A 20,031-nucleotide genomic window follows, 5' to 3' on the forward strand; every position below is an offset into this window, starting at 1 on the left:
GGCTTGATTTTTGTTTATTCTGCTTAGTTCTTGAGATGAACTTCTACTGAGGATGTAGTCTTTTTAATAACACTTGCAAATTCTCAATCCATTTCTTTTTATATTTCTTTCTGCCATTCCTTCTAGTCTCCTTCTATAAAGCCTATTAAACATGTACTAAGGACTCTCAATCATGTTTCCATGTCCCAAAACTGCTCTTCCATATGCTTATAAATCTTTCTGTATCATTATGCTGTGTTCTGGGAGCATTCATCAATACAAACATCTAATTAGCTGATTATCTTTTCAACTGTAACCAATCTTGAATTTACAGTAAATGCTGATTTCTTGTTTCAATTTTTTTTTTCATTTCTAAAATTTCAAAGTGATCCTTTTGCACATCTACAGGGTCTTCTTTCATTTATGCCCAAATATGTTAAATTATTCCTCTTTTTGTTATTTTTTTCTTTTATCTCTTTGGAGCTCCTAAATAAACTTTAAAATATTTACAACAATTTCATTCTTTTAACTAGAGTTAATTTATCTTTCAATTGTTGATTTTCTTGGTTATATTGGCATTAGTTTTCTTTGAGTGATTTAAACTTTTGGGTTTGAAGACATCTTGAATACGGGTTATTTTTCCTCACTCTCTGTAGGCTTACATACTTCTGACTAAATGTTTTGCTACTCCATCTACCAGTTCTTCAAGGGACCCTTAAATAGATCTAATAGGATCCTTTACCTATGAAGATGAGATACCACTGAGGGTCACCATGCTGTGCGTGCGTGTGTGCTAAGTCACTTCAGTCTTGTCCAACTCTTTGTGACCTGATGGACCGTAGCCCTCCAGGCTCCTCTGTCCATGGGATTCTCCAGGCAAGAACACTGGAGTGGGTTACCATGCCCTCCTCACCATTCTGTAGTAGGTGGCTTATCTCAAACCCTGGTTACTAAGCTGTTTGGGACATATTTTTCTTTCCTGAGCACACAAACATATAGCCTTTTATGGACGTTTTTACCATGGAAAAGAAATGCAAAAAAGCAAAATGGCTGTCTGGGGAGGCCTTACAAATAGCTGGGAAAAGAAGAGAAGCGAAAAGCAAAGGAGAAAAGGAAAGATATAAGCATCTGAATGCAGAGTTCCAAAGAATAGCAAGAAGACATAAGAAAGCCTTCCTCAGTGATCAATGCAAAGAAATAGAGGAAAACAACAGAATGGGAAAGACTAGAGATCTCTTCAGGAAAATTAGAGATACCAAGGGAATATTTCATGCAAAGATGGGCTCGATAAAGGACAGAAATGGTATGGGCCTAACAGAAGCAGAAGATATTAAGAAGGGGTGGCAAGAATACACAGAAGAACTGTACAAAAAAGATCCTCACGACCCAGATAGTCTCGACGGTGTGATCACTGACCTAGAGCCAGACATCCTGGAATGTGAAGTCAAGTGGGCTTTAGAAAGCATCACTACGAACAAAGCTAGTGGAAGTGATGGAATTCCAGTTGAGCTACTCCAAATCCTGAAAGATGATGCTGTGAAAGTGTTGTACTCAATATGCCAGCAAATTTGGAAAACTCAGCAGTGGCCACAGGACTGGAAAAAATCAGTTTTCATTCTAATCCCAAAGAAAGGTAGTGCCAAAGAATGCTCAAACTACCGCACAATTGCACTCATCTCACATGCTAGTAAAGTAATGCTCAAAATTCTCCAACCAGGCTTCAGCAGTACGTGAACCGTGACCTTCCCGATGTTCAAGCTGGTTTTAGAAAAGGCAGAGAAACCAGAGATCAAATTGCCAACATCTGCTGGATCATGGAAAAAGCAAGAAAGTTCCAGAAAAACATCTATTTCTGTTTTATTGTCTATGCCAAAGCCTTTGACTGTGTGGATCACAATAAACTGTGGAAAATTCTGAAAAAGGTGGGAATCCCAGACCACCCGACCTACCTCTTGAGAAATCTGTATGCAGGTCAGGAAGCAGCAGTTAGAACTGGACATGGAACAACAGACTGGTTCCAAATAGGAAAAGGAGCACGTCAAGGCTGCATATTGTCACCCTGCTTATTTAACTTATATGCAGAGTACATCATGAGAAACGTTGGACTGGAAGAAGCACAAGCTGGAATCAAGATTACCGGGAGAAATGTCAATAACCTCAGATATGCAGATGACACCACCCTTATGGCAGGAAGTGAAGAGGAACTAAAAAGCCTCTTGATGAAAGTGAAAGTGGAGAGTGAAAAAGTTGGCTTAAAGCTCAACATTCAGAAAACGAAGATCATGGCATCCGGTCCCATCACTTCATGGGAAATAGATGGGGAAACAGTAGAAACAGTGGCAGACTTTATTTTGGGGGGCTCCAAAATCACTGCAGGTGGTGACTGCAGCCATGAAATTAAAAGACACTTACTCCTTGGAAGGAAAGTTATGACCAACCTAGATAGCATATTCAAAAGCAGAGACATTACTTTGCCAACAAAGGTCCGTCTAGTCAAGGCTATGGTTTTTCCTGTGGTCATGTATGGATGTGAGAGTTGGACTGTAAAGAAGGCTGAGTGCCGAAGAATTGATGCTTTTGAACTGTGGTGTTGGAGAAGACTCTTGAGAGTCCCTTGGACTGCAAGGAGATCCAACCAGTCCATTCTGAAGGAGATCAGCCCTGGGATTTCTTTGGAAGGAATGATGCTAAAGCTGAAACTCCAGTCCTTTGGCCACCTCATGCGAAGAGTTGACTCATTGGAAAAGACTCTGATGCTGGGAGGGATTGGGGGCAGGAGGAGAAGGGGACAACAGAAGATGAGACGGCTGGATGGCATCACTGACTCGATGGACGTGAGTCTGAGTGAACTCTGGGAGTTGGTGATGGACAGGGAGGCCTGGCATGCTGCTATTCATGGGGTCACAAAGAGTCGGACACGACTGAGCAAATGACCTGAACTGAACTGAACTGTTTACTGTTAGTAGAGTCATTAGTTTACCAACAAAGGTCCATATAGTCAAAGGTATGGTTTTCCAGTAGTCATGGATGGATGTGGAGCTGGACCATAAAGAAGGCTGCAAGCCAAAGAATTGATGCTTTTGAACTGTGGTGTTGGAGAAGACTCTCGAGAGTCCCTTGGACAGCAAGGAGATCCAACCAGTCCATCCTAAAGGAAATCAATCCTGAATATTCATTGGAAGGACGGATGCTAAAGCTAAAGCTCCAATACTTGGGTCATCTGATGCAAAGAACTGACTCATTAGAAAAGACCCTGATTCTGGGAAAGATTGAAGGCAAGAGAAGGGGGTGACAGAGAATGAGATGGTTGGATGGCATCACCAACTCGATGAACATGAGTTTGAGCAAGCTCTGTGAGTTGGTGACGGACAGGGAAGCCTGGCGTGCTGCAGTGCATGGGGTTGCAAAGAGTCAGACACAACTAAGTGACTGAACTGAACTGACTGAAGTGTTTTTATATCAATTATTCTGGAAGGTAGTATTATTTCCAAAACAGCAGACCAAGTGCTTCTTAATCTGATTGTTGATCACTCAAGAGAAAGTTTTCTAATAAGTATAAAATCATGCCAAGTGATAGTAATGTAGATCTAGAAACCTCTTTCTTTCTACCTTGACTCTGGATTTATAAAACTATGTAACATCTATGTAGTGCCTTATAGTTTCCAGAGTCCTACACAGTCTATGTAATTCTCTCACAAGAGCAACCTTGTGAGGGATTCAGATACCATCTGAACCCAGGGCCTGTGATAGTTCATCTACTCTGTAATATGCCAAAGAGGTCCGTTCTATTTTAAGTCTTGCTGGGCAGCAGCAAATTCCTACTAGAATTCCTTTCACTTTTATTGTTTTGACTTTCAAGAACTTTATAAGGCCTAAAGGAATGTATCATCAAGATATTATTTGAAAATCACCTGACTACACTACAGCAAGAGGCAAAATATGTTTTTTTTAAATTGTGGCATGTATTAAATAATTTCTATATTCAAAGGGTTGGACTAGGAAGGGGTCATGAGTTGCAGTTGAAGGCAGAGTAGAAAGAAAGGGAAAATTTCTCATTTGGCCCTGAAGACAATATTTCTGTTCTTTTCTTCAACACAAGCTTCTTTATTTCTAGTAGTGGAGATCAATAGATTTTACAGCTTTTTTTCCTTCTCTTTCTGCATTTAATAAACAATATAGCCAGAAGCTAGGGACCTAATCAAAGTACTTGCTGTACTGTAATTCCACTTACAATTAAATTGACAAGGCAGAGAAATGATAAAGAAATTATACCAAAGTCACTCAGCAATTTTGAAATAAGAGGCCCTACTTTCTCATCTCCAGGGAGAAACCTGGTTTTCCTTTCACTATCAACTCTACCTCTTCTTCTAATGCAATATCCATCTAAATATTTGTTTTAGATTAGTCTTTTTTTTTTTTTAATTTTAAATTTTATTTTATTTTTAAACTTTACAAAATTGTATTAGTTTTGCCAAATATCAAAATGAATCCGCCACAGGTATACATGTGTTTTTAAAAAAAAAAGCTAGTATGGTCAATAGCATGGACTTTCAGGAGAACTTGCTATGTTTGGAGAATAACCAGCATTTCAATACAGCTGAAGAACCAGGTGCCACATGAGGTGTCTTCTCGCCTATGACAAGAAAGTTAGGCAGAGACTAGAGCTTGAGTCAATTTGTAGGCCGTACTAAGATGTTTGGATAATTCTGATCACAGGATTTTACCCAATATTACAGCATATCGTATTCCTATCCCTACTTTATTAACATCTCATAAATGCTATTTTAATGATCATATATTCCACCAAATTGATACATTATGATTTGTTTAAATATAACCTGCATGCTTGGTATTTAAGTGTTTTTTTCCCACACTATTACAAACATCACAACAGCAAACATCTTTATAAATCTTTGTTTATTATACTTTATCTCTGATTATTTCCTAGAAGAGGCTCTTCTGAGGTAAGGCAACCCTATTTGGCTCAGAGAAGCCAGATATAATCACAGCCCTTTTCCACGTTCTCATCTTTTCTCAGATGAGAGAAATGTTGGCATCTTTAGACCATGTGCAAATTGTGTTCTGTATACAGGCATAGCTACGTGACCTGGTGCATAGTAGTGAGATGGATAAAGGCAGTGCCAGTTTTAAAAGCATATCTTAAATAAGACTTCACATCTTTATCTTAATTGGAGGGAGGAAATAGGATTTTTCTGTTTCATCTCTCACTCTGACATTCCCATGAGTCTCCATGTTTTCATTGGTTCCTCTGGAGAACAAGATAGTCTGTCACATCACATCTTTTGACTAGGAATACTCCCTTTCTTTGGAAATTATTTAGAAGGATTTCTGAGGCAGGGTGGCTCTTCTGAAATGTACATCAGAAACATATTATCTTAAATAATTTAATCATGGACTTTCTGAAGCAGGAAAAGACCCCCTCAATCAGCTAGGGCAATGTTTCCCAAATTATGATATGCATTCTTCTGTTAGCGGTACATATTATAAACTGCCTAAATGGTGTAAACTGCATAATAATGGAAATATTGCTCCTGGCATAATTTTTACCTGGTGGTCCACAAGCATACTTCCTTTAAAGTGGTATTTATTTATTTATTTTTAGGGTTCCACTTATTGCTAGTGGTAGTTCTTGTGTGTTTATTACTTATTTTAGATTTATTTTTCAAATACATATATATATATGTCCATAGGTAGTTGGGTGTTTTGCTTGCTTGTTTTTTGTTTGATTGGTTTGTTGTTTTATGGTTTGACACAATGAAACACAGTAGGTACAAAAGTGGATGGCTAATACATAAATGTGTAAAAGGCCTTGAAGAAGAGATACATAAATGACCGAAGTCTATGAAACAATATCCTAGGCTGAACTTCTCATTTGATATTTAAGAACCAGGGAGATGAGGTGATTTGCCCCAAAATCATCTAATCTAAAAGCAGCATCCTGAGCTCACGCTCCTAATCCTGTTCTTTGTTTTTAATCTTTCCTCCTGTCTCTGAAATGCTGTCTTCCAACAAGAATATTCACTCACATATTTAAAGCAAAATGAAGTCAGATTTGTGAATGACAAATGTGGCAAGATCAAGTGGATGTATTAAAAGTTTCTCCTTTTGAAGGAGCTGTCATTCTCATCAGAGGCAGGGAAATTAAGTTGCTGTCCTTCACTCTCCCAAAGATGATTATTATGCCATTTCTTGTGGGTGCACTGAGCCAGAACTGCAGAGATAATAGGTTATTATAGGAAAATCTGGCTTTGACATTTGTATGATAAGTTTCCAGTCAATTAGATGAAAAATACTCCATTAGATAAAGTGAGTGTACCAATTATTGTGAAGATGGCCTACTGCTAATAATATAATTGAAATCTAGAGAGAAGAGGCCTTAGCTCTCCAGAAACTGACAGCATTGGGGACAGTAATACAATCGTACAAACATGTGCTCTCAGTCATTTTCAGTTCTCAAAACTTTCGAATTTTCAAGTCGAATGTCATTTCACGTGTACATGAAAATCCTGCTCTGTAAGTAACTCCAAGATGTTTCAACTTTTTGCCATAAAATGTTTTTTAAAAAATAACAAAACAGCTTCACATGGTTCTATTAGAATGCGAGACACGGAGACACATAGCACTGGTAACTCAAAGATGATATTTTTGAGATTAACAAGCCAAGCCTATAGCAGAATCCCAGGGACGGCGGAGCCTGGTAGGCTGCCGTCCATGGGGTCGCACAGAGTCGGACACGACTGAAGCGACTTAGCAGTATCAGCATAGCTAGGTAAGCAATGGTTGTTTTATAGTTCATCTTGGAAGAGGAGAGGGGGGCCTATTTTAGATCCAGGGACCGAGGGAAAGAAGCTCGTCCACAGAGTGCGCTCCCCACAGCTGTGAAGCAGTCGTCAGTGGGCAGCTGCCAAGGTGCCTCCTTCTCAATTGAACAAAACGGGAACAAGTGTGTTCTGAGAAACGATCCTGCAAAGGAATGGCCTAGTATTGAATTCTTTCTCATCTTCAATGATTTTGTGGCCCGTATGAATTTAAAATGTAAAATGAAATATTTATCAACAATCAAAAACAGACATGTCCGACTGTGTTATCTGAATTCAATGCTTCTTTCATCTTGAAGAATAGAAGGCTGCTTCAGAGGAGCGCCCACTCTGCCTCAGAAAAACCTGCTTTCAGAGGAGACACTATGAAATTTTAACCCTGTTGGTTCAAAGGAGCTTCTCCAGAGAATGTTACTCCAAATTCAAGTGAGAAGTACAAGGTGCCCACCATCTTTATTCCAGGATTTAACATTGTTTTTTTCAATAGCAAAATACAGTCACAATGGCTACCATTTTAAGCCCTATTGTGTTCTATAAACAATAACAAATGATTTTGCATTTTGAACTTATTTTATCTTTATAAGCCTTGCAAAGTGGATGTTAATATTTACCATTTTACAAATAAGGAAAATATGCCTTAGATATGATAAATAAACTATCAGCTACTAAGGAGTCAAACTATTTACGTTTGTTTTTCTCTTAAATACTGATGTCTTTGCTTTACTATGAGGCCCCTCCTTTGTTTGCAACATTTGTCCTTTCCCTAATTCCTGCCTTGGTACCTGGATAGGCCTCTCCCCATCATTCTGTAAGGCAGGTAGGGTTCTATTTCCTGTCAGTCCTGCCATCTTTTACCAGTCATAATGCTGAATTTTGAATTGTAATATCTCAATGCCCCTTTCTTCTATTTCTCTCCACATGCTGTCCTTTGCCATTTCTAGATTCTAATTATTTCTGTATGCATGCTCAATCATGTCCAGCTCTTTGAAATTCCTGGACTATAACCCACCAGGCTCCTTTTCCATGGAATTTTCCAGGCAAGAACACTGGAGTGGGTTGCCATTTCCTACTGCAGGGGATCCTCCCGACCGAGGGATCGAACCTGCATTTCCTGGGTCTTCTGCATCGGTTTGGCAGATTTTTTACCACTGAGCCAGCTGCTGCTGCTGCTAAGTCACTTCAGTCATTTCCGACTCTGTGTGACCCCAGAGACAGCAGCCCACCAGGCTCCCCCATCCCTGGGATTCTCCAGGCAAGAACACTGGAGTGGGTTGCCATTGCCTTCTCCAATGCATGAAAGTGAAAAGTGAAAGTGAAGTCGCTCGAAACCCCTAATTCTTTGTATAGTATTTTAATACTACCTGCTGCCTGGACCTCCCAGCCATGCACCAGTCATTTCTATAAGACACTCGTGGATACCTGGTCCCCATATAGTTTCCAGAGATATCCTATTGATCTCACTTTTTAACACTAAGTTTGAACTTACAAACTCAGCTAATCTGGCTAGCTAAAAACCACAGCTCTCCTTAAAACCATCAAGCAGTCGCTAAAGTATTCTTTGTGATTGTCAGATTTGGTTGTGTTCCACCTGTCAGATTTGGTGGTGTTCCATCTCTTTCAGAAATTCCCCTAAAGTATAGGGAAAAGGGGGCACAGACACAAAAAGTACAGCAAGTTGCTGATTTCCTAGCATTCTTAGGTTGGCAGGTTCCACAAACTTTCAAATCATCATTCCCCAGTCTCTTTCAATGAAATATTATGGGATAGAGATGGAGCATGTACTCACACGCGTGTGTGCATGTGCACACACACACACTCAGAGTCTAGGCTGGGGATAGGCCGAGAATAAAAGATTCAGGCTGCTATAACTGCAGTTTTCAAATTTGTTTTCCTTCTTGCAAAGAACACACACACTTGGGTCACACTAGTCATTTCTGTTAAAACAAAGAGACTTACACCTTTTACTGTTTTTGACACCTTCACTCAGTATTCCTCCAAGTATCCTACTTAAACTTCAGTGTGCTAAGTCACTTCAGTCATGTCTGATTCTTTGAGACCTCTGGACTGTAGCCTGTCAGGCTCCTCCGTCCAAGGGATTCTTCAGGCAAGAAAATTGGAGTGGGTTGCCATGCCCACCTCCAGGAGATCTTCCTGATCTAGGGATAAAACCCACATCTCTTATGTTTCCTGCATTGGCAGGCAGGTTCTTTACCACCAGTGCCACCTGGGAAGCCCTAAACTTCAGTAGGTATTGAGAAATACGCCATTTTTGCCAAAAATATATTCTCTGTTGAACATAATTTCTGGCTTAACCCTCACGATCCCATGAAAAGAGCTGTATTGTTCATCACTGTTAAGTAAGAAAACCAGAACACAGAATGTCACCATCCAAGTCTATTTCTAAAGCCCATATTCTGTTTTATCTCAGGCTCCTGGCTCCCAATCCATTTGTTTTGCGACGTTGCCCTTTGGCCCATAAATATATTTTGCCATATATATGTTTTGCCTAGATGGCGGCGAGGAGGTTTTCTTTTTTCTTGGTCACATCATTAATGAGCTAGGATAACTTGCCTCACGTGTGCCACAAGCAATTGCCATATAGATTTTCAATTTTTCCAATGAGGTAGAGCTACATGTCTTTAAAACCCAAAGCAAATGCCACAGTGTGCACTGCCACTGGGCTTCTCTTTGTTAGCAACACAAAAAGAAGTCCATTTCCCTCTAGGAATAGCAGCCTCTTCCCTTTTTCTTTCAGCACAGCACACAGGACAGCAAAGACACACTATTTATGGAAATCATTTATGATTGCACTTGGACCTACAGGCAGTTCTGCCCAGGCTCCGTTCACTACCTCCAGGAATCCTGCCAGCTTGATGCACTCACATCAGATGCATTAAGACTTCATTTTTTATTGTCCTACTGGTATCCCATCACTATTGCTGCAATAAAGAGCTTTATTTCCACACCAAACAATTATTTGCTGGGATATGTTGAAGTCTGAAAATTGGTTTGTACCTCAAGGAGCAGTGAGAATGCAAGAAAAGCTGCTCTCTTGCTGCTCCATTGATTCCTGGAGGTAGAAAGCAATGGAAAAGAATTAAAATGCCCTCCATCCAGACAATTGTTCAAACAAGTTTTGATTAAGCACAGAATCTTTTTCAGAAGGGCTGCCAAAATTGTAGGCCTAGTTTTAAGTCAAAGAAGCAATCAGAAAAATCGACACTTCAGGACAAATATTCAAATATAGAGCCCTATGTTTATACCCACTATGAATTCAGAAGGAAGAGGAAAAATAAGTTCCTGACTGCTCATATTTTTGACAGTTTGCTGGATATTTCTACTTAAATAATTCATCATTCAATAAGCAATTTATTAACTGCCTTCTATGGGCCATATATCCCACTCCAGTACTCTTGTCTGGAAAATCCCATGGACAGAGGAGCCTGGTAGGCTCCAGTCCATGGGGTCGAGAAGAGTCAGACACGACTGAGCGACTTCACTTTCACTTTTCACCTTCATGCATTGGAGAAGGAAATGGCAACCCACTCCAGTGTTCTTGCCTGGAGAATCCCAGGGACGGGGGAGCCTGGTGGGCTGCCGTCTATGGCGTCGCACAGAGTTGGACACGACTGAAGCAACTCAGCATAAGCGGCAGCATGGGCCATATATGCACTCTGCTTGGTACTAGGGCATTCCCATTCTGCTGAGGGAAAAAGGCAACAAATAATTCTAATATAGGTGATGAGTATTCTGGTGGAGCTTTAATTAGGACTTCACTGAATAACACAAGAGGCACATCTAGCACTGGCTGGGAAATAGGTGCATAAAAGATTTTATCATGGCTTCTAAATTGACTTTTGAGAAATAAGCACAAACCAGCTAGCAAAGAGTAGAGGAAAGGATATGAGGGAGGGCAGACAGAATATATGGTTTGAGAATCTACAAATATGTCCAGAAAACCGACAAAACTACCTAGACCCAATCAGCTGTCCATCACATAGTTCACATACTTTAAATCTGTTGCCCACTCCTAAACTCAAACCTTCCATTCTGCTTGATTTACATCCTGACTCAATATCTTGGATTCTCTTTTAGTTTTTTCCTTTTGCTTCACCCTCCCATTCAGTCACCAAATTCTCTCTCTTCTACCTGTGTATTTGGCCTTAATCTCCTCCATTTTAGTACCATTGCCAATATGCTAATTCAAATCCTTTGTATCTTATTCCTAAGTCATGGAAATAACTGCCTTATTTTTCTGTTATCCCCTGTATAAACAGCCATTACATTGACTTTCTCGAACATAATCCTACTGCTCCCTTCTCAAAAATCTTCACTGGGACGACCCAGAGGGATGGTGTGGGGAGGGGGGAGGGTTCAGGATGGGGAGCACATGTATGCCTATGGCGGATTCATTTTGATGTTTGGCAAAACTAATACAATTATGTAAAGTTTAAAAGTAAAATAAAATTTTTAAAAATAAATAAATAAACATTAAAAAAAAAAATCTTCAATGCACTTACAGGATAAGCCTACCCTCCTGCCATAACAGGCTAGTGATCCTTCATCTGGCCCCATCTTTCTTTTCTAATTGTAACTCCCATAGTGCATCTACATGACCCCTTCCCTTTAGTCAAATGGTTCTGCTCATTCATTATATTTCCCTACTCAAAACCTTTGTTCCTACCATAGCCCATACTTAAAATTCCCCAAAACTGAATCCTGCATATTCTTAAACAGCCTCTAAGACCAAACAGCCTTCTAAGACCAAAACATGGTTATTTCTTCCTCCTAAGAATCGGGGTCATTGGAAGGACTGATGCTGAAGCCCCAGTACTTTGGCCAACTGATGTGAAGAGCTGATTCATTGGAAAAGACCATGCTGCTGGGAAAGATTGAAGGCAAAAGGAGAAGGGGATGGTAGAGAATGAGATGATTAGATAGCATGACCAACTCATTGGACCTGAATCCTAGTAAACTCTGGGAGACAGTGAAGAACAAGGGAGCCTGGCATGCTGCAGTCCATTGGGTCGCAGAGTCAGGCACAACTTATCGACTAAAAAACAACAAAGAATTAGTGTGGCTTGATGTTTTAAAAACAAATCTGGTAAAGAAATGGAAATGAATGTTTACTGAGAACCCATTAATTATCAGATCATTTAAAGCTCTGGGAGTTAAGTGTTATTTTATTATTGTTATTTTTTTGTAAATTAATGTATTCATTTTAATTGGAAGCTAATTACTTTTACAATATTGTAGTGGTTTTTGCCATACATTCACATGAATCAGCCATGGGTGTACATGTGTCTCCCATCTCCCTTCCCATCCCATCCCTCAGGGTCACCGCCATGCACTGGCCCTGAGCACCCTTGTCTCATGCATCGCACCTGGACTGGCGATCTATTTCACATATGATAATATACATGTTTCAATGCTATTCTCTCAAATCATCCCACCCTCATCTTCTCCCACAGAGTCCAAAAGTCTGTTCTGTACATCTGTGTCTCTTTTGCTGTCTCACATATAGGGTCATCATTACCATCTTTCTAAATTCCATGCTGCTAAGTCGCTTCAGTCATGTGAGACTCTGTGTAACCCCATAGATGGCAGCCCACCAGGCTCTGCTGTCCCTGGGATTCTCCAGGCAAGAGTACTGGAGTGGGTTGCCATTGCCTTCTCCATCTAAATTCCATATATATGCGTTGATATACTGTATTGGTGTTTTTCTTTCTGACTTACTTTACTTCAAGGAAACTGCAGTTAAAAGAGACTAAATAACACAGCCAGAATCACAAAGCTATTATATTTAAATCAAGGTCAATGTAACTTCAAAGTTCTTGATCTTTTACCTCTAATATATAGACATTTCTAAACTAATCATCATCATTATCATTATGAGTGTTACCAACAATCTAGCACTTACTGTGTACAAAATATGTGCTAATATTTTGAGATGATCCAACAAATGGGGAAGAATAGAATAGAAAAAAATGGGGAATATAATATTCAAAGAGATAATAACTCAGAACTTCCTATAATTATTGAAAGACATGGACTCTCAAATATAGGAAAAACCTACAAATCCAAGAAGATTAAATGAAAATGAACTCATCCCAGAACAAACTACAATGAAAACAAAAGACAAAATGTTGAATTTCCTTTTACTGTACCTTACTTTTAAGTATTCTCTTTTTTTTAGGGGATGTAGGCTTTTACTCTTTCCCAGTAGACTTTTTGAGGGTTACAAATCCCATAAAGATTTATTCATGATATTTAAACAAGTGAAGGCAGTAAAAATAAAGGTGGAATTTTCTTATAAGCTCCTAAGTTCATAATGCTATTGCACACTCAATAGACTACAGTGTGTGTAAACATAACTCTTATATGCACTGGGAAACCAGAAAGTTCATGTGACCTGCTTTATCGAGATGGTCTGGAAGCTAACCTGTTACATCTGAGATCTGTCTGTGCAACCTTTATCAAGTCATGGGGCCATATGGTCATTATTATCGATGGTCATTGTCACAGAAGGAAACAACCAGACCTGTGGCCCGCAGGTGGACTAGCCACCACCACAGATGAAATGCTCCCACCAAACAAAACTGGCCAACAAACAACAGCAGCAGATTCTGACCCCAGGCTGGAAACAGGGAAGAAAGGGGAACTCAGTAAAGGACAACATGTGGATGTAACCAGCAAAACCCAGACTGGGGACACCCTCCAGGACTAGTAACCTGGGTTTTCTACAGAAAGATGACACAGAAAAAGAGCTGGGGAAGATCTCTAGGTACAGAAAGATAAGACATCTTAGTCACCAGTGATAGTGTGGGGAGCTGGCCTGGGTCCAGATTCCAACAACAATACTGTCAAGAAATTTTTAATGAGACAATCAGAAATTTGAAGTGACCAGGTGATGATATTCAGGAGTTACTGTCAATTTTAAATGATATGATAGTTGGTTTTGTGAGAAACAAATGAGGACTTTTAATATATTTACAGATGAAATGATATGAAGTCTGGCATTGGCTTCATGATCTGGGAGTGCGTAGGGGGGAGATGAAACAAGATTTATAAATGAATTAATAATTGTTAATCTGGGGATCAGTAGATTATTCTTTCCACTTTTATGTGTGTTTGAATTTTTCCATTAAAAAAAGTTGAAAATCAAATCCAGGAGAAGGCACTACAGACCAACAGATCCCACCTGAACAGTGTGCCTTTTATGCCTGGATCCTGAATTTTGTGACATGCAAATTGTAAGTTGATTTCTTTTTTTCAGCAAAAGGCATTTTTATGCTTTTAGAAGTGCCTTAAGATAATTTCCAAATAGTTTGAGTATTGTTTTAAAATATACCAGGCCCTTTAATGAAATAGCATTTCAAATCTGCCCTTTCAAGCATCTCCAGTTTTGACGTCTCTCACCAACAAAATGGGAAAGCTCCATTTCTTTCTGAAAGTAATTTCTGGAGTTAGAAAGCTGGAGTGATTTGCAGAGATAAACAGTGAAAACAAGGGGTCACGCAGTGTCCTTAATCTAGGAAGAGAAGCCGAAGACATTTCTGAATGAGATTTCAAAATTGCATTTCTGAGACCCAAACCTGCACTGCAGCCTGTGAGGAGGCAGGAATGGTCCCCACTGTACCCGTGGCCCATCTTTCAGCCTCATTTCCTGTAACCGACTCTGCCCAGCACCACTGAGCTGAACAGAGGCCCCATGTATTCTATCTTTATCCCAATATTCGTCACATAGCAGGTCCTCAACCAACGTAAAAGTCAAAGTAGAAATATTCTCTTTTTAAATGTCTATACCACTGACCAGGAAAATAGTTATTTATAGATAAGTGGGAATTAATTTGTTGGCTTGTTTCTGCCTAGGAAACTTGCATGGGAAAGCCCTGAGTTTTCTTGGAAGGAAGATCATTTCACAATGTGAACATTCACTCAGAAAAATAAGTTTTGATAAATTTTGTAGAAAGGGTCTTTGGATATAAAAGAAGGAGCAGAATAAGAGCAGAATAAGCAGAATGAGAGCAGAATGACACTATGTAAGGAGAAGGGGTACCCAAAGGGCAAAGAAAAACAAGGTAAATGACAATACATTATCCACCTCATATTTTGGCTTCAAGTCAATTCTACAGCAAACAGGAATTTTCAGAAAATCATCATATTTCACACTTACTTCTGAAAACCCTAAGAACAAATTGGGCTAATCCTGTAACAAATCACACTTGGCAAAATCATATAGCAATAACTTTACATAATGAAGAAAACACCAAAGAACTGAATCTCAGCCCTGGTTCCAAATTACTCTGTGTGATCTTGGAAACTGTCCTCCAGCATCAACAACTATAAACAAACAAGCTTCTCTATGTATCTCATTTATTAGAATGAAATGAGTCGACAAATGTAAACATCTTATTTGCATGTAACATGTGAAAACATGTAAAGGACTACAGTTGTCAAATGAGCCATGATACAGCTAGCAGTAAACATCCATTTACATTCTGTATAACTTAAGATCATTGTGAGTCCCCAAAGAAAGGTATTACATAATTCCCTTCAAAAGTATTTAAACAGACATTTTCCATACCATAGAAGTGAATAATCCTCAAGCTTAAAATACAGAACTCAAAGTAGATGCAAAGGTCACCAGGTCACCTGCGAAATGTGAGATGGTAACATTTTCAGTTCATTCCAAACCATCAGAGTCTAGCTGTGTTGTTATCTATAGGTGGCCCACACTTGTTTTTTCTCCCTCTCTGCATCCTTTCTTTCAAAAAGCATTGGAGCATATAATTACTTGATTTTCACACAAATGGTCAACTCCCTCAAACAACAGGGAGATGAGGCAAATTGAACTGTGAGAGAACAGTTTCTATGCCTGTCATTGGAAATGTATCCATTTGATTTGTTTGATTCAAATGAATACATTTTTAAAAGTTTAAATAGCCTGATTTGCTTATTTAAGAAATTCTCTTTATTGACAAGCCTATGTTCATATTGTTTCTTAGATTTCTTCTGAGTTACCATGTTGGAATAGAATTAGACTAGATACAATGAAAATAAGTAGATTAAAGGACTCTCTTGCATACATTTCTCTCCAATTGAAACATGTCATTGCTAATTCTAAGGATCAAATAAAGGACACAGGGCAACATTCAGGAAACATTTTCACTGCTATCATGTTGAAAATCTCTATACTGTGCTGCTGCTACTGCTGCTAAGTCACTTCAGTCATGTCTGACTCTGTGCGATCCCATAGACGGCAGCCCACCAGACTCTAGGATTCTCCAGACAAGAATACTGGAGTGGGTTGCCATTTCCTTCTCCAATGCATGAAAGGGAAGTGAAAGTGAAATCATTCAGTCATGTCCAACTCTTTGCAACCCCATGGACTGGAGCCCACCAGGATCCTCTGTCCATGGGATTTTTCAGACAAGAGAGCTGGAGTAGGGTGCCATTGCCTTCTCCACTCTATACTGTGAGTGTTGAATAAAGCCTGTGAGTTGACATTGGCATAAGGTAAGATGCTGAAAGATGAATCAACTTCTCTACAGTTCAGACCCTCTAGCTATAGAAATGTTCTAATGCCAACACTTGCTGCTACTGCTAAGTCATGTCAGTCGTGTCCGACTCTGTGCGACCCCAGAGATGGCAGCCCACCAGGCTCCCCTGTTCCTGGGATTCTCCAGGCAAGAACACTGGAGTGGGTTGCCATTTCCTTCTCCAATGCATGAAAGGGAAAAGTGAAAGTGAAGTCACTCAGTCGTGTCTGACTCTTAGCAACCCCATGGACTGCAGCCTACCAGGCTCCTCCATCCATGGGATTTTCCAGGCAAGAGTACTGGAGTGGGGTGCCATTGCCTTCTCTGAATGCCAACACTTATGCTATTATAAATAGTGAAATAAATCTCTGCTATAAAAGGAATCTTAGTAACACCATATATAATTTATTGATGCTAAACAGCATTAGGCCTTCTTAGGCTTTTTTATTTTTATTATCCTACGTCTCACATCATTCTGGAAGAAAATATTAGTATCTCAAAAACCTCATTAGTCCCTAAACTTCAAAATTCCAGTTACATTATTTTATCCTTAAAAACAGAGATTAAAATCACTGACTCTGGGGACTTCCCTGGTGGCTCAGTGGTAAAGAATCCACCTGCCAATGCAGGAGCCATGGGTTTGATCCTGATCCAAGAAGATCCTACATGCCATGACTTTGAGAGCAACTAAGTCCATGTGCCACCAAGGACTAAGCCCATGTACTACAGCTCACAAGCCGCAATGACTGAGCCCACGTACTGCAACTACTAAAGCCTGCATGCCCTAGAGCTTGTTGCTCTGCAACAAGAGAAACCACTGCAATGAAAAGCCTGCACACTACAGCTAGAGAGTAGCCCTGCTCACCACAACTAGAGAAAGCCTATGAGCAGCAGTGAAGACGCAACATGGCCAAATAAATAAATTTTTTTTTTAATCATTGAATCTGGACACAGGCATGCCTGGGTTTGTGTCACAGCTCTGCCTCGCTTACAGGCTTTGAAACATGGCACCATTTCCTTTATTTCACTAACTCAAACTTCTGATGTATAAAATGGGGATAATTATACCTACACCATAGGGGTAGATATGGGAGATAGCACTATAGTTAAAGACGTTCCCTGAGACCCATCTGCCTGGATGTAAAGCCTGGTTCATACTGACTCGTTGTGGAGCCTTGGACAAGCTACACACACTTTCAAGCCTCAATGCTGCCATTTATAAAATGTGTCTCTTGGGTAAAGAATTCACCAGCAATGCAGGAGACCCCAGTTCAATTCCTGGGCCAGGAAGATTCCCTTGGAGAAGGGAATGGCTACCCGGTGTTGCAAAGAGTCGGACACGACTGAACCACTTTCACTTTCACAGGATTGTTGTATTATTAAGATAATTGCTATGGGCTGAATGTTTGTGTCCTTCTCCCAAAATGTTGAAAGCATAACCCTTAATGTGAGAGTATTAGGAGGTGGTGATTTGGGGAAGTAATTAGGTCATGAGAGTGGAGTGTTCACGGATAGGATTAGTATCCTTATAAAGGAGACTTCCACTGTGTGAGAACACAGAACAAACCAGGAAGCAGGCCCTCACCATACACTGAATCTGTTGGCACCTTGATCTTGAATTCCTCAGTCTCCAGAACTACGAGAAATAAATTTCTGTTATTTATAAGCCACCATTTATAGTATCATAGACATAAGTCTATGTCTATGGTATTTCGTTAGAGCAGCCTGAACAGAACTAAGACAATGCATATGACTAGGGTTGCCAGATTTAGAAAATGACAGGATGCCCAACTTAATTTGAATTCCAGGGGGGAAAAAATTACATACTTATACTAAAATTGTTCATTTTCCATGTGAAATTCAAATTTAATAGGACATCCCATATTTTATCTGTATGCTTTACATATAATACACTGAGGAAAATGTTAGCACATACTGAGTAATCAACATATTATAATATTACACTAGGGTTTAAATTTATTAATATGCAGTTTAGCATACACTAATTGTTCAAAAAAAAGAAGCAGTAATAGACTTTTACCATTCACTATCCTTCTCTTAGTTTTGATTGCCAGGAGGACCAAAGCTTAATTCAAATACAAATTTCAAATAAAATTTGTCTCAAAAACACTACCCCCTCCATTTACACTTGAACAATCAGAATCCATTTCTCTGATTACTTATTTATCCAATAAATGCTAAACATTCATTAAATTGTAACTGTTGACTATAGCAACGGATTCTGAAAGCATGAAAAGGCTACCAGAGAAAGGTAGGCAGTGATCCCCATGAAGCAGGAGTTTACTATAGTCCCTGCTCCCATATCTCTAAAATTCATTATTAGGATTAAATAAGAAACTACAGGCAAATTGCTTGGCAAATCTGCAAGGTACCCACTCAGATCAGATCAGATCAGATCAGTCGCTCAGTTGTGTCCGACTCTTTGCGACCCCATGAATCGCAGCACTCCAGGCCTCCCTGTCCATCACCAACTCCCAGAGTTCACTCAGACTCACGTCCATCGAATCAGTGATGCCATCCAGCCATCTCATCCTCTGTCGTCCCCTTCTCCTCTTGCCCCCAATCCCTCCCAGCATCAGAGTCTTTTCCAATGAGTCAACTCTTCGCATGAGGTGGCCAAAGTACTGGAGTTTTAGCCTCAGCATCATTCCTTCCAAAAAAATCCCAGGGCTGATCTTCAGAATGGACTGGTTGGATCTCACATTCAGAAATGAAATTGTTGTTCTTAATGCTATACATATTACTTTTGTCAATCTTAGCAGATAAAACTAAACCAACGCTTATGGTTTCCATGTAGCTATTCCCTATTTACCTATTTTATTTAAGAAAAACAACTCTCCTGAGAAACTTTACATCTTATCAAGCAAGGAATTATCTCCTTTGTCACATGGTTCATCTTATAACAAATGTTCTCTTTTCCAGGTGTCTTCCCAACTCAGGGATTGAACCCAGGTCTCCCACATTGCAGGCAAATTCTTTACCAGTTGAGCCACAAGGGGGCCCTAACAAATGTTAAATAAATGTTATGCAATAATATTCACTACCGTGAGTTAATCCAATGTTTTTCAAATAATAATCAAAATTCTTTCTATAATACCCAACATGATCACAGGTATCTAAAAGGACATCTACAATTACAATTTCTCACACAACCATTTATTGATGACATCAGAACACTTTTAACTTCACTGGGAAGCCAGAAATTAATGACCTATTTATCAACTTCTGAAGTGGTTTTTTTTTTTTTTTTTACAAGTTTCACAAGATTCTCTTACTATAAAATGTAAGACTGCAGAACCCAAGAATCTCATTGTACATAATTTGTGGTCATCTCGGCAGAACATGTCAAGAGATTGGGACAAATGAAATATTGCTTAACAATACAGTCATAAAGTATAGACATTAGAAAAGTCTTAAGGAAACTTAACATTGAAAGTCACATAGTCACACAGTTGTCACAGCACAGTCACACAAGAAATATTCAGTGAGCTTTTCATTGTCCAGCAGAGTCCAGCTTCTGAATTCCATAAACAGATGCCTTGAGTTTCATGGCTTTACAGTGTGCTGCAAAGGAATGTGATGGAAGCAAGAACTGCCTGTGTGGCAGTATTCTAAGTCCTAGTAACCATCACCACACAACCACAGGCCTA

The 20,031-nt window shown here is 39.5% G+C and overlaps 1 long non-coding RNA gene across 17 annotated transcripts in view; it reads right to left on the bottom strand.

Annotated features, from left to right (window-relative positions):
• The window catches only part of LOC147379561 (uncharacterized), a 291,231-nt gene that overhangs the window by 167,062 nt on the left and 104,138 nt on the right, over positions 1 to 20,031 (bottom strand). Inside the window, exon 4 of one of the 17 annotated variants that reach the window (XR_015133612.1) lies at positions 4,654 to 6,963. The exons of 14 other annotated variants lie outside the window; for them this stretch is intronic. This is a non-coding gene — a long non-coding RNA (uncharacterized LOC147379561). Of the gene's footprint in view, positions 1 to 4,653; positions 6,964 to 15,205; positions 15,474 to 19,694; positions 19,946 to 20,031 lie in introns of those variants that run through there. 2 more of the 17 variants (XR_015133626.1, XR_015133614.1) reach the window with 2 other exon arrangements.

Source organism: Bos grunniens, chromosome 1 (assembly GCF_055505025.1).
Source record: "Bos grunniens cultivar Pamir isolate PY7600 chromosome 1, Bosgru_T2T1.0, whole genome shotgun sequence".
NCBI classification, from domain to species: domain Eukaryota; kingdom Metazoa; phylum Chordata; class Mammalia; order Artiodactyla; family Bovidae; genus Bos; species Bos grunniens.